Raw genomic sequence first — 13572 nt, forward strand, 5'->3', positions numbered from 1 at the left:
CCCTCCCGCGGAGATGCGCTGCTCCCTGCCGTCGCTGGAGCCCACGCTGCAGCCAGTGGATTTCCTACGCGGCCGCTGCCCGCCGCTTGCCAAAGCAGACGCCTTGGTGCAGACGCGGTGGAGGTTTCTCCACGCGCGTCTTGCCGAGTACCCGCACTCGACTTCCCCCTTAAAACCTTCCAAGCATTTTCTAACTGGAAACCTGAAAAGTGTACAAAATCTGCATTAATTCCCATAGCGTTGCTGAGGACTTTTAGCCATTTTTAACTTTATTTTTTTAAATAAGCTGAAAGACAAAGAACACAACTTTACACGTTTTCTTTCTCTTATGTAGCCTGGAATCATACCCACGCTTGCTTTCTTTCTTTTTTTTTTTTTTAAAGCACAATGTTGAATTATTTTTTTTTAATAACTGAGGGTTTGGTCAAGTGGATTTTGTAAAATGTATTTGTCTGTATAAAGAGAAAATGAAAATATAGTTATTGTTAATGTACTGACATTAGTTACAGGTTAGTTTTAATTCTTAAATAATTTGCTTAGCAAATGCTATGAAATGGATGTTTCAGTTTAATGTTTAAAAAAGGTACAGATTTTTACAAGGACATAATATAAATTATTGTTCTGTAGAAAATACCCTGTTAAATATTGTATACGTCCTTCCCTCTGTACACTTTGTAAAAAAGACAAAAGGAAAAAACAAAATACATAGAATCATATAGGGATGTGTGACATTATTGTAATTGTGTACTTGATAATAACGTGAAAAAATAAAATTCAAAGTATTTTCCTGTTAACGTCCTGTCTATTTGATGCCAGCACTGAGACTAAGCGTTGTTCTGAGGGATACGTTCCTCCCGAAATCTAATGGAAGTTGAAATTTTTCAACTTTCCCGCTTTTTCAGCTCATTTTGTGTAGTACCGGGGTATGAGCCATTAAACCCTCGTTTGGTGAAATGCACTCTTACGAGCAAAGCTATGGAAGCAAGAGGCGTAGGTGACAGGTCTTCGAAATCCATCTTCGTGCTTGTTCTTACACTGAAGGTTCAATGTCTGATGAACTTCTTATAACGCCTTAATCTTTTTCAGCAAGGTGGCTACCTACTAAGTGCTACTACACTGTCTAAAAAAAACAAAAAAACAAAAACACAAAAAACACAGGCTCTGCCTGGAGCCATCTTCTCCCTCCATCCTCCACCCCTCCTCACCGCTGTGCCCCGCTCCTCATCCCGCTGCTCCTTGCAGGGCCGGTGCTGACTGGCACTGGGGATGAAGGCTCGTGGATGCCGAAACGGGTTTCCCCACTGCTCCCTTAATGCAAAAGCCCGGCTAAATTAACCTGCACGCATGCCATCCCCGATGGCAGAGCTGTGCGGGCTGTCCCTGCCCTCCTCGCCCAGCTGAGACGGGAGGAGCTGGGGCGTGGAGGTGGCGGCTGCCAGCCAGGGATGTCCGGGACACGCAGTCCAATGCACTGATACCTTTGGGAAATGCTCGCTCACCCACTCCTAGTCTTGGTGTATTACATGGCCAGACTTGCATTGGGCAACCCTTCCTAATAAGAAGCTGTCGCTCTGAGCTGCCCGCAGTCTGCTTTTCGTTTTGTGTTCTCCATCGACCTGGTGTTGCTCAGCGGCTCATCGTGAGGCCGTGTGTCGAGTACCAGAGGTATTCAGGGCACGGGGGAATAAAAGCACCTACTTCTGGCCGCTGTGAGGAAGAGACAGGAGCAGTCACCGCTTCCCCTTGCTCCCGCAGCCTACCAAACCCTACCCTCCTCTCCGATTTACTTATAGCTGTGAAAGTCTCGCTGCTCCGCTGCCAGACCCTGCTGAAGACTTGCCAACTTGGTTAGGTGTCCACTGCTCGCATGGGTGACATCTCCCTCGCCAGGCAAAGGCAGGCACCCGGTGGGTGCCAGGGGACAGAAGAGCCTGGATGGTGATGGAAGAGTTCTTTGAAAGCCTTAATTGCGAGCCAAAAGGCTGCCTCACTCTCATTAGGAAAATAAGCCAGCTAACAGGTCACCGTGGTTCACTGCCTTATTAAAGGTAGTAATTAAAATTAAATTGTATATGATTACCAAGAAACAATATGTTAACAATTAGGACAGGGAGAGGACTGATCCAGGTGTGGATGTCTGGACGCCAATCAGCAATAAGTCAACAGAGTGGTTTGGGGCAAGGAATCAGCCACCAGCGAGCACTAAATGCACAACACGCATACACCAACATGCATACACACCAAAAGCTTTGCACTAGGTGGAAAAACGTTTTATTTATTTATTTATTTATTGGTTTCTTTTAAATGCTGATGCAGATAAAGGAAGAGTTCCAGTATTTTTTTTCTTTTCTAAAAGTAGCAGAGGTGTTTTCTATCAGGTGAAGCGGGGGACGTTTTCTCTGGACCTGTGGCAATCAAGACTGCAATTTATTCCTGTAGGCAACACGCATTTTACAGTCACAGAATCGTATACTCATACAATAGCCCGGGTTGGAAGGGACCCACAAGGACCATCGAACCCAGCTCAACGCTTTGTGCACAAAGCGGTTCAGGGGCCATGTAGCACGTAGGCGTCTGTAATATTTGTGATATTTACTGGAATTCCAGAGAAGCTCCACAAATCCTGCCGTGGTAGGGAAGGCAGCTCTGTCCGTGCCCTCTGCAGGACAGCAGTGTGACAGAAGCCCCTTCTCCGCCCCATGCAGCCCAGAAGCGAGGCCTGGCCCCAGGCTGCGCGCTGGAAGCCCTCAGCCCTCAGGCAGCCCTCAGTCTGGGGGTTAGGAACCTCTCCCGAAACACTTTGAAGACAGAAATTTGGCGTCAGCTGTGGTTCAGCTGTTAATTTAGGCTGAGTTAAGCCAGCACCGTGGAGCTAAGAGTGGGATGTTGTGACCTTCAGGACAGGCAGCTTCTCCAGCCAGCCTCCCAGGGCGGTGTTTTCCTCTGCTTGCCCCGCGCTCGGGGGCTGGCCTGTCTGGGCCACTGCACTGAGGTGCCAAATGCCCCCATGCTGGTGCCTGACTGGGCATCCTGGAAGCTAGTTTGAGAAGGCAAGCGCTTGAAATTAGGTTTTTGACTGAAAAAAATGTAGCATCAGTAATTAATAAACACTATAAGCAGATTGAAAATGGACCAAACACCAAAAGAAGTCATCAGAGAGCACCAGCGCTGATGAGGGCGTTGCCTGCAGGGACCATGGGCTTCTTCATGTATTAGGAAATGTAGAGCCACACAAAGTGCTCATTTTCAGATTTTTCAACCAAAGTCTACCGTGCTGGTTGGAAGCTCAGAGAACAACCTACATGTCTGGTGGCATGGGACTGCTGGGTGCCGTGCAGGACCCAGAGGCGGCACGGTGGCCAGGAGCTAGACCTCCTCCCACTGCATGTGGAGTGTACGGCAGCGCAGCCACACGCTCCAGTCATGTTTCTTACTCACATCTGAGTCCTCAAAAGATGAGTCCTTTGAAAAAGGTAGGGATGAAGTGACACTTAGATGGCATGCAAAAGATGAGATAACAGGCCTCATTTTTCTCTTGCACTGGCATGAATCAAGATCTTTGTTAAAGCTGATCCTGTCAAAGTAGCTTTAAGAAAACTGGGACACGTTATGTCTGACATAGCCCAGGAAAGCAAGGAATGTGAGGATTACATCCATCAGAAATGATGAATCATTCCCAGCAAGTACTCACAGGTATGGGAGCTGGGGTGTTACAGCAGGTCAAATGATTGGCAGAGGCAGAGAGAGTGAAGAGGAAAGAAATACTTGAACCTGAGGAAATTTATGTATACATTATGTTTTTACCATACTTTAAAACATAATTATGGTATTATGAATATCATTTTGCATATCTATCATGGATGTGCTGACAGAGTACTTTTCCTTAGCTGTCAGCCAGCCTCTGCCAAGGAGCAGTTTGAACTCTTTGTGGCCACTTGGAGCAATGCTGATACTCGACCAGACCCACTGAGCCCCTTTCAGCAGCGCCCAAAGCTGGCACCTCACCAGGCACTTCAACAGTATCACAATAAAGCTGACACGTACATGGGAAATACATACACCTACGTGGCCCTTCAACAGACCTTTGCATCACCCAACGTATACCTTGTAAATAGGCACCAGCAATCTGGTGCAGTCTCACCCACAAAGGCGGACCCAAACCTGCCCCATAACGTGGGTGTGAAACGCCTGCTGCGGCATGGCCAGCAAGCAGGATTCCCGCTTGGCCATGGTCCTGCTCATCGCAATGGCTGTGCCAGGTGGTGGGCCCTCCTGATGGCCACTTGTAGGGAAAAAAACTAGCTGGATCCCCTGCTCTGGCCTGGAAGGATGGCTACAGGGCTGGCACAAAGACTGGAAGAATTAGAAAGCTGAAGGGCAACCCCTTGTTTCACTCTATGTCCCTTTTACCATTGAGAGCTTCTGAAATGACCTGCAGGCAAATTAATGCAACGCTAGGATCTACTTGGGCACCCACCGGGGTAAGGGAGATTTCCTTCCTGCTGCAGGCAAACAAGGAGACAGTGGCTTGGGAGGGGAAATCAGCAATTAGGCACCAGCTGCACTGCATTTCCCGGCAGAGAAACCTCCCTCAGCTCTCCAGAGAGGGGACGGACTTAACTCTCTGCCTCTGCATAAATACACACAAGAGGCAGAAGCTAAGAGATGTCCCTTAGAGCACATGCACTCCCATGAAACACATCAGTGTTGGAGGTTAAAAAATTTAAAAAAAAAAAAAAAAAAAAAAAAAAACAAGTTGTGTCTGTTCAGGGTGTCACAGAGGTTACTTGAAAGAAAATTAAACTAACTTAGTCTTGACTCTGAAACATAAAAACAATTTTGGATTAGACAGGAGCTTCTTAGATGTGAGATTCAAGTGCCTAAGAATAGCATTTATTTCCTTTTTTTTTTTTTTTTTTTTTTTTTGAAGATCCTACACTGAGCAGTAATGCATATGACAGGTACCATATAGCTAGTCCTAAAGGCTCTACCTACCTTAACCAGCAGGTTGGATTGCTACAAGTGGACCTGTAAAGGAAAAAGGTCAGTGCTGAGAGTGCAGTGTCCACCCTGTACTCAGTTTAATGGGTTTTGTACGTTTCAGCCTGGATGCCCATCAGTGTCACCCCTAGTCTTTGCCTTCCAGGTTTGCTTTTCCGTGGCAGGCCTCAGCTCTGGTGCTGCAAAAGCAGCTGCAGGTACCAGGCAAAGTGCTGGACTCGCTGCAAAAGCCCTTGCCCAGCCTGCAGAGCCAGGGACATCTCTCCTGCCCCTGAAACCTCACAAAGAGGGGAATCCAGAGCCACATGCTGTGCAGTGTGCCAGCAAACCCTAGGCACGCACATGGGGCTTTTCTTCTCCCATCGCAGGCTTAAGTAAATTCTTGTATCCAAATCCTCATCAGACCCGACCATGCTTAGCTCGTTAGCACTAAGAGGCTTGTGAGCCCTTAATTGGTGATCCCTTTAGAGGGACCAGCAGTGGTAAATGCTTAGTGACTGTGCCTGGGAGAGGATGTTCCTTGTAGGAAGAAAGCTGATGTCCTGCAGCCGTGTGTGGTGTGACTGCTTGCAGCCTGGCCCTGAGTGAGCTGTCTCTGGGAAACGTGGCTTGGAAGAGCTGAATGTGTGGCAGAGCTGTGGCCTCGTGGTAAAGGAGGCTGTGCCACTGCGGTGGGGTCTGCCCAGAGGGGACCCCCCTGCTGCAGGAGCCCCGATGGCTCTGGAAAGCAGCTCTGATGGGAGGCTGGACAGCTTCGTGTTTTTTTTTTTTTTGGGGGGGGGAGGGGGTCCTGCAACTTCCTTGAGCCTCAGGAGTCCTGTTCCCTGTTAGTGCTGCTTGGGTCAAGGGACAGGCAGAAATCACCAGGGGCAGTTTTCTTCTGACTTTCAGTTTGCCTGGCCCTGGCCCAAGCCAAGCTAAGCCCTGGTGACTGACCAGATGATGACACAACTGAGCTTTCTGAGGAGTGCTCAACTCTTCTGCCCTTCCCACCACTGCGTGAAGTTTCTGGCTGCAGGGATGAGGTCTGAACACCAACCAGACCCCCTCTCCTCACCCCAATACTTTGCAATCTCTGGGGAAAGGTGTTGAGGAGCGACCCCAAACAAGCCGAGGGTCCAGCGCTCCCAGCAGATGTGCACCCAGAAGCTGGTGGTGCTCCCGCTGTGGGAAGCGCCTCCTCACCCAGCCCTGCCTGAGGCACTGCCCCCAGATCACACCCGGGGGCTGCTCTCAGGTCAAAAAAAACCAACAAACCAACACCTTTATTGAAAGCGAGGAATCGCCTGAAGAAAACATCGCCCAGGCTGGGCTCGGGCCCCGTCCCCCCAGCGGCGGCAGGGCTGTGGCACCCAGGGACACGGCCACGGCTGCAGCGGCGCTGGGGGGCCCCCTGCCCGCAGAGCTGGCAGGAGCAGCTCCTGCTCCTGCTCCTGCTCCTCCTGCTGCTGCTGCCGGAGCCCTTCCATGCCTCTAGCACGGTGCCAGCCCACCCCGGGCACTTCTGCCTCTGGCCCAGGTCCCTGTCCCCCAGCGTCCCCCCCCCGGCCCGGGGAGGCCCCATCGCTAGGTGGCAATGCCGGGCAGCCATCTCCTCACACGGCGCCCCCGGCCGGCAGGCAGGGAGGGAGGGAGGGAGGGAGGGAGGTGGCAGCTCGGCCTCAGGTTGCAGCAGGGGAGGTTGAGGCTGGCAATGAGGAGCCATTTCTGCTCAGGAAGGGCAGTCAGGCACTGGGACGGGTTGCCCAGGGAGGTGGTGGGGTCACCGTCCCTGGGGGTGCTCGGGGAAAGGCTGGGCGCGGTGCTTGGGGACAGGGCTCAGTGGGTGACACTGGCAGTACGGTGATGGCTGGACCGGGTGATCCTGGGGGTCTTTTCCCACCTTAAAGTGTCCATGATCTTACGATCACCGATTCACTATCAAGGGATGTTGGTTCATGCAAAGCGCGGGTGAGGTTATGCATAGTCTCCATCATGCAGACAAATGCGTTCGTCGCAGCTAATGTTGTTACAGCGAGTGCTAAAGGAATTAATGATTCGCCTCTTAATTTCCTCTTCTCCTACTCTTTTCAGCTTTCTTTTGCTTTAATAAACTGGTCTGGAGCCAACTGCAACATCAGGTCGGTAATGACTCCAAGCACCGTTTGTGCTGCTATTGTGGCAATTTAAATTGTCACTTTCTATTAAAAGGTCTAACTCCAAGTGGTTTTAGCTGAAAGCATCGGCACTGACAGTGCAATTAAATAAAGAAACTCTTTTCTTGGGATGTCAGTGCAAACACATTTTAAATAAGGGTTCAGAAACACCTTGCTAATTTTAACTACAGTATAGCTTTCTAGTGAAGAATAATACCTGATTCAGGGATTTTTTTTTTCCATGCCGTGTGACAGTTTTCATTGTTGTGTTAAGAGACTTAAAGGAATGATCAGCCAAAGGAGTCCATCCATCTTTGAAAACCTCTTATCTCCACCATAAAAATGGGCAGTGTTGCATAAGCAGAAGCCATAATTTCTCAGCATGTACCCATGAAAAGACATTCATCCTGTTCCTGAAGGACTCTGATTTGCCTGCCTCAAGACAGCTTGTAAGAACTGTTCGCTTTATTGCGTGTTCATACAGATCTTTGTCTGCACCTATACAGGCTACCGTTCAGAAATGTGCTATGCATGGTTCACTTCATGTGTCTCACATTCTGTTTATCTACGTATTTTAAGTCCTTTATAAAGTATTTTTGCAGGAGAAGAGACTCCATCCATGTTGTAGATCAGACATGAAAATTACATCCAGTTCCTAAACTACTTTAAACAAAAACAAAAACAAAAAACACACCACCACCAACAACAAAAACACTCCTTGTAAGCTCTGTGCAGTACCTCTATTTAGTGCCTGTGCCATGCTGGCCAGGCATCTTCTCCTTCCACACCTGTCCAGTCTCACAATCATCTTCCTTTACCTCTGGCCCTTTCCTCCTGTGCTAGGCACAGGCTGGCACTCCTTCAGCAAACACCTCTTCCTGATCTTCAACTCCACCATGCACGTTATTCTTCTTATCTTTTGGAGTCAAATAAAATCCTTTGGCTGCAAGAGGAAAGAACATACTTCTATTTCATGTTTAAAAAGGGCTTAACATCATAAATGAACTAACTAGTACGAATAGTTTAAATCTCATCGCAAAAATATGTTGCTCAACTTAGTTGATTTTTTCTTACTCCTATGGTAGGGGCAACCTGACAGCACGACCTTTTATTTTAAAACAATTATTAGACTTCAGACAGAGTAATAACTGTAATCTTTGGTGTCTGTGCCTTAAATGAGAAGTTGAAGAATATTTGAACAGCTCTAATGGTTTGGGTTTTGTTTTAAAGGTTTTAGAGCTTCTCCAGTACATCACAGTGTACCTTATGTTATGACCACTGTGGTTTCTCTGAAGTGTGTTAGATGTGCTAGAAATAACTGACTCATAACATTTAAGCCCTCTCTGTCCCATTCTCAGTTGCTACAGCTATTGATCTGAAGGACACAGAGACACATCTTGAGCTAAGCACCTGATGATGGTTGTGGGTATGATTTTCAGGTCTACACAATTGCTTTTCTAACTACAAAGCACTCTATATCCTACAAGTTTGCTGCAAAGAAAAAATGCAGCACTAGAGATTGATTTATGGCTGACCCTTACAAAAATGATATGCAAGGGAATAGGATCAAAAGTAATATTCTGTACAGAACTGTGAATACTGGTTTTCTCCCTTTGTTTTTAAGAAGGGGAGAACAAGGAGACAAACACACTGGTATTCTGAGGACAAATGAAATAAAGGTACTGCATAGTTATAGAACAAGGGAATCCAGGGCACACGTGGTTAGGACATCTTACTTAACAATTTTGTCATCACAAAAGCTGAACATTTGTTAAAATGAAAACTTCTCATGGGAACAAGCCAGTTTTTCAGCTTCAATGTAGCTCTCTCTTTGTGCAAAGCTTGCGTGCAGCCTCTCCCCACTTGTCTTCTACCTAATTTTTCTGTCCTCAGCTTTGCTTTCAAAGACGTTCATTTTCTAAAGCTTGAAAAAAAATATATATAATAACAACCTTTTTTTTTTTTTTTTAATAACAGAAGGTTTTTATGAGACAGAGAGAAACATTTATTGTCCAGGTTTAATTTTGGATTAGAGAAGAAAGAGATCTTAGAAATGTGATTAGACAGAAGTATTCTTCAAGGACAAGCAGTATATGCAGTACGGGCATGGGTGTGTGAAATGCCAACATGCATAGCTAGGGGAAGGAAAATGAGAGAAATGTGAAAAGAAAAGTTAGCTACCCTCCTCATTCTGTAAACGTGCGCATAGGACTGAAACCAGGAGGCACAGAGTGATAACACGGTATGGCAATGCAGAGCACCCCCTTTGGCAACACCCACATAGATTAAGGCATTTCCCCATCACTGGTGAACTTCATCAAGGCCCTGTGCGGGCTGAGGGGAACTCTTGTTTTCACAGGGATGGTAGCAAGCAAGAACTTGGCCTGGGTTTCCCAGGGAGATCTGCTGTGTGGCACTACCTTGCTAGTGAGGACTCCTCTGTGCCTGTTTCTTGGGCTTCACTGTGGTTAGGCACAGCGAGAGCCTCCCCTCTTTGTGTTCTCAGAAGAGCCCCAGGGCCTCTCCACCAGCAAAAAGTAGGAGAGGACCCTGGTGCTGGGCCCTCGGAGCTGGGTGCCTCGTGTGCGTGTGTGCATGTGAGCAAGCCATGGATGGCAGGATGCCAGATTCCCTGTCTCCGTGCCCCCTGTGGTCAAGGACAATGAGCACCATCCACCGCGATGATGATGATGGATCGCCGTGACGAGCCATAATCGCCATGACGAGGGTGATGGCCACCCCTTGTGGGAGGCAGCCCGGCTCTGCCTGCATGTGTTCGGTGGCCGCCATGTCGTGGGGCCTGGGTGTGGCGCTGCCTTTGTCCCACCTCCAGGGCAGAAATGTCCCCTTCGCTCTGCCTTGGCCTCGTGGCGCGGTGTTTCGTTCAGCTGAGGGGCCGTGGTTGGCCCACTTCACACTGCCCGTGTGGTCCTCAAAGCCCGACAGGCTGGGCACATGTGTGAGCAAGTCCCTCCCTGACCTGCTGGGTGCATACAGATACATTTCTCCTCAGCCGCTGGGGCAGGAGCAGCCCCATGTGGAGCTGGCACGGCGCTAGCCCCGGTTTTGAGCCTCGCCGCTCCTTACAGGATGTCTTTCATTTTGAGACTTTACCCAGGTTGTGCAACCTATAGGCAATATTTGTTCACGCGTCCTTAACGCAGGGAAACAATGCTCCCAAAGAAGTAGATAGGCTCGGTTGTACAATTAATGGCTTTATGATGATTTTGTCAGAGCAGCCCTGATTGCAGGGAGTGGTTCCATCCCGTAATACCAAAGGGACCTGCCAAAGTTAAACCGAGCTAATAGGATATGCTAGCTGAAGGTGCCTCCTTTTCCAACCCAGCCCTCCACCAGGACCCGGCTGGGAGGAAGAAGGGCCACATTTAAACGGGGTCATTCAGCTCCCTTCTTCCTCTTCTCACCCTCCATGTGGAAACATCCCACAGCTCAGCCAATTCATTTTCCCAACTCATTCTCAAACATAAATCAGTTGCCTTAACAACATTTATTTCAGCTGACGACCAAAAAGAAAGCATTTGCAAGTTAGATGGAAAGGATAATGTTCAGTCTCTCATTCCTAAGCATATCTATATCTATTTTACTTTTTTTTTTTTTTTTCTTTTTTTTTTTTTTCCCCTCTGGCAGGGCAGCTGTCACTGTGCCCTCCAGAGCAATGCTAGCCTGGGTGTTTGGGACTGCTGGCTCTCACTGTGCTGGCCCCAGCCGTGCAAAGGGCACTTCCCTCAGCTCCTCTGTCATCTTTCAGATCACATAAGCAGCTTAACCGCTCATTTCCTTGCAGCTGGCAGGGGCACCCCAGCCTTCCTCAGCCCTTCCTTCCTTCCTTCCTTGGTTGTGGCTGCTGTGCCCCAGTGCTGGGGCTCTCCCCTCCCTGCCAGGCGTGCAGGCCGCCAGCTGGCCTGGCTCCTGGCCCTGCTACCCTTAAAAGCTTCGCTTCACCCTAAGGGTAACTCCTAACTCCTCAGACCTCACGAAGCAGCATCAGCACTGCTGACACATTTCAGGCCTGCCTCGTCCTTCCGTCTCCTCTCTTCTCCACAGGATATCATTAGGGTCTCCCTCCTTTTTTAGGTTTCCCTTCCCCTCTGAAAGCCTTTCAGGGAACAGAGTGGTGTAAAGGTTCACTCTGCCTTAGACCTCTGGGTGTGCATTGCAGGACATGGACAAGGAGAGGCTGAGAGGGCTGGGGCTGTTCAGCCCGGGGAAGGGAAGGCTTGGGGGGAATCTTCTCCCAGTAAGTAAATACCCAATGGCTAAAGAGGAGTAAGGAGGATGGAGCCAGCCCCTTCCCAGTGGTGCCCTGTGACAGGATGAGAGGCAATGGGCACAAAATTAAACACAGGAAATTTCATTTTAACATAGGGAGGTTTTTTTTTTTTTTTTTTTTTTTTTTTTTTTTTTTTTCCTGTGAGGGTGGTCAGACACTGGAGCAGGTTGCCCAGCAAGGCTGTGGAGTGTCCATCTGTGGAGACCTTCAAAACCCATCCGGACACAGTCCTTGAGCAACCTGCTCTTGCTGACCTTGCTCTGAGCAGGGGTTGGACTGGGCACTCTCCAGAGGAGCCCTCCCACCTCTGCCATCCTGCAGCTCTGTCTGACCCATGGTGACAGCTTGGTGTTTCCCTAAAACAACGTCTCTTGTTGGTTTATGGGTGCAAGGAGTGGATGGAGAACAGGATGGAGCACAGCTGAGATACAGATGTTCTCCATGGGCATGCAGAGGCAGTGAGTTGCCCAGGCAAGGGCACATCTTTAAGCTCCTGAACTGGGCATTGCCTTTGCTGCATCGTGGCTTACCAGAGATGACCTTGCTGGCTCCACACCGTTGCATATCGGTCAGTAACTTTCCAGTGGGATAGAAACAGCTTCCACAAAGGCTGCTACAGGCAGTAGGAACTGCAGGCAGCAAGCAAATAACAGCGAGGAGACAGCCCTTCTTCCAGCGCTGCAAGAACCAGAAGCACATTAATGCATTTGGGAACCGTACTGAGTGTGTAACAACGCTGTGCTTTATGTCTATTTTTAAACACCAGAGGCATTGTACCTGACTTTTAAACAGGGAACAGGTTTATCAAATGTTGGAAAATTTTTCCCAAGAATCATTAAAAGCATATTTTTGATTTGAATATATTTTCTTCAGTATGCAGTGTTAAGCTGTTAGAAGACTGGTTGACAGAATTATGAGCTTAAAAGACATATATATATATATATATATATAGCCTTTAATGTATAGATCACATGTACAATATTTTTTACTAATAAAAATGTCTTTAAAATGGAATTTAATTTTGAGCAAAAGCTGAGCTTATTGCAGAAAATTAGACCAAAAAAAAAAAATAATAAATAAAAACCAAGTGTTATGAAGTTTCCATACTTTCTTGAGAGAGAACGATTTCACTGAATTAGTTTTACTGACATTGATGTTCTCAGCCATGGTAAATACCATACAAATGTTGTCAAATGTTTATATAAATTATTTTCAGACCACGCAATCATGTCTGCCCTGCAGAAATCTGACCCTAAGTATTACCTGTCAGCCAGACAAGAGAAGCATTTTCTGTTGTGAGACTTGAACATCTCCCCCCCAAAAATACCCAGCTCAGCATCCGGGTGGAACTCACTCAGCTTCCACTTACAAAGTCACAAGGAACTGCTGGGGAGTAAAGGCTGGAGAGACTGGAGGCTGACCGCGTAGAATGGGAGGACAGAGGAAAGAAACAAAGGGCATGAGATAACTTATTCTCTGAAAATTATTGCGTGGGAATGATGTTTCTGAAACAGGACAGGTACCACATTATGCAGCTGTCAGCAAGGCTGACAGAGATGCTGGGGGAGCTGCGATCGTTGCTCTATGAAGGTGCTGGTCAGCCAGGCAAATGCTAGGAAAGAGGAAGGAAACTGGTGGCAAGAGGAGATAATACAGGACGCAAGTGGAGGTAAGACAGAAGGAGGTCTTTGGGAATGTAAGCAGTGTCTGAAAATAGTTAGAATTCATCAAACTCAAGAGAAAGACGTAAGGAAAGGTTTCAGTAGTGGCCAGCTCATAGAGTGTTACAAATACTTCTGCCTTTTAAGCCTACCTGCAGTTAAAAAGCTGCCTAAGGTTGCTGTGTTTGAGCCATAAATTCTCCTGGGGAAGCAAATATATCTATTAAAATGTCACCAGCACACTGCTGTCTCAGATGTGAAGGCTCCTCACATTTGAAAGCTTTCCTGTATTTTTTCCTGTCTTCCTCAGTTGGGCTAATAACATTCATTATCTGTCCCTACTAACCTTGCCTCACTAGCATGCAAAACATCTGGTTTTCTTCGTCTTTCCTTTGTATCATTTTTTTTTTTTTAGTGATCTTTTCATAATGATTTTTCCCCCTCAGGAATTCTGGTAGCAACATCGGAATATATTTATTGCATG

The sequence above is a fragment of the Aythya ferina genome (genome assembly GCF_964211825.1).
Source record: "Aythya ferina genome assembly, chromosome: 1".
Classification (NCBI taxonomy): Eukaryota; Metazoa; Chordata; class Aves; order Anseriformes; family Anatidae; genus Aythya; species Aythya ferina.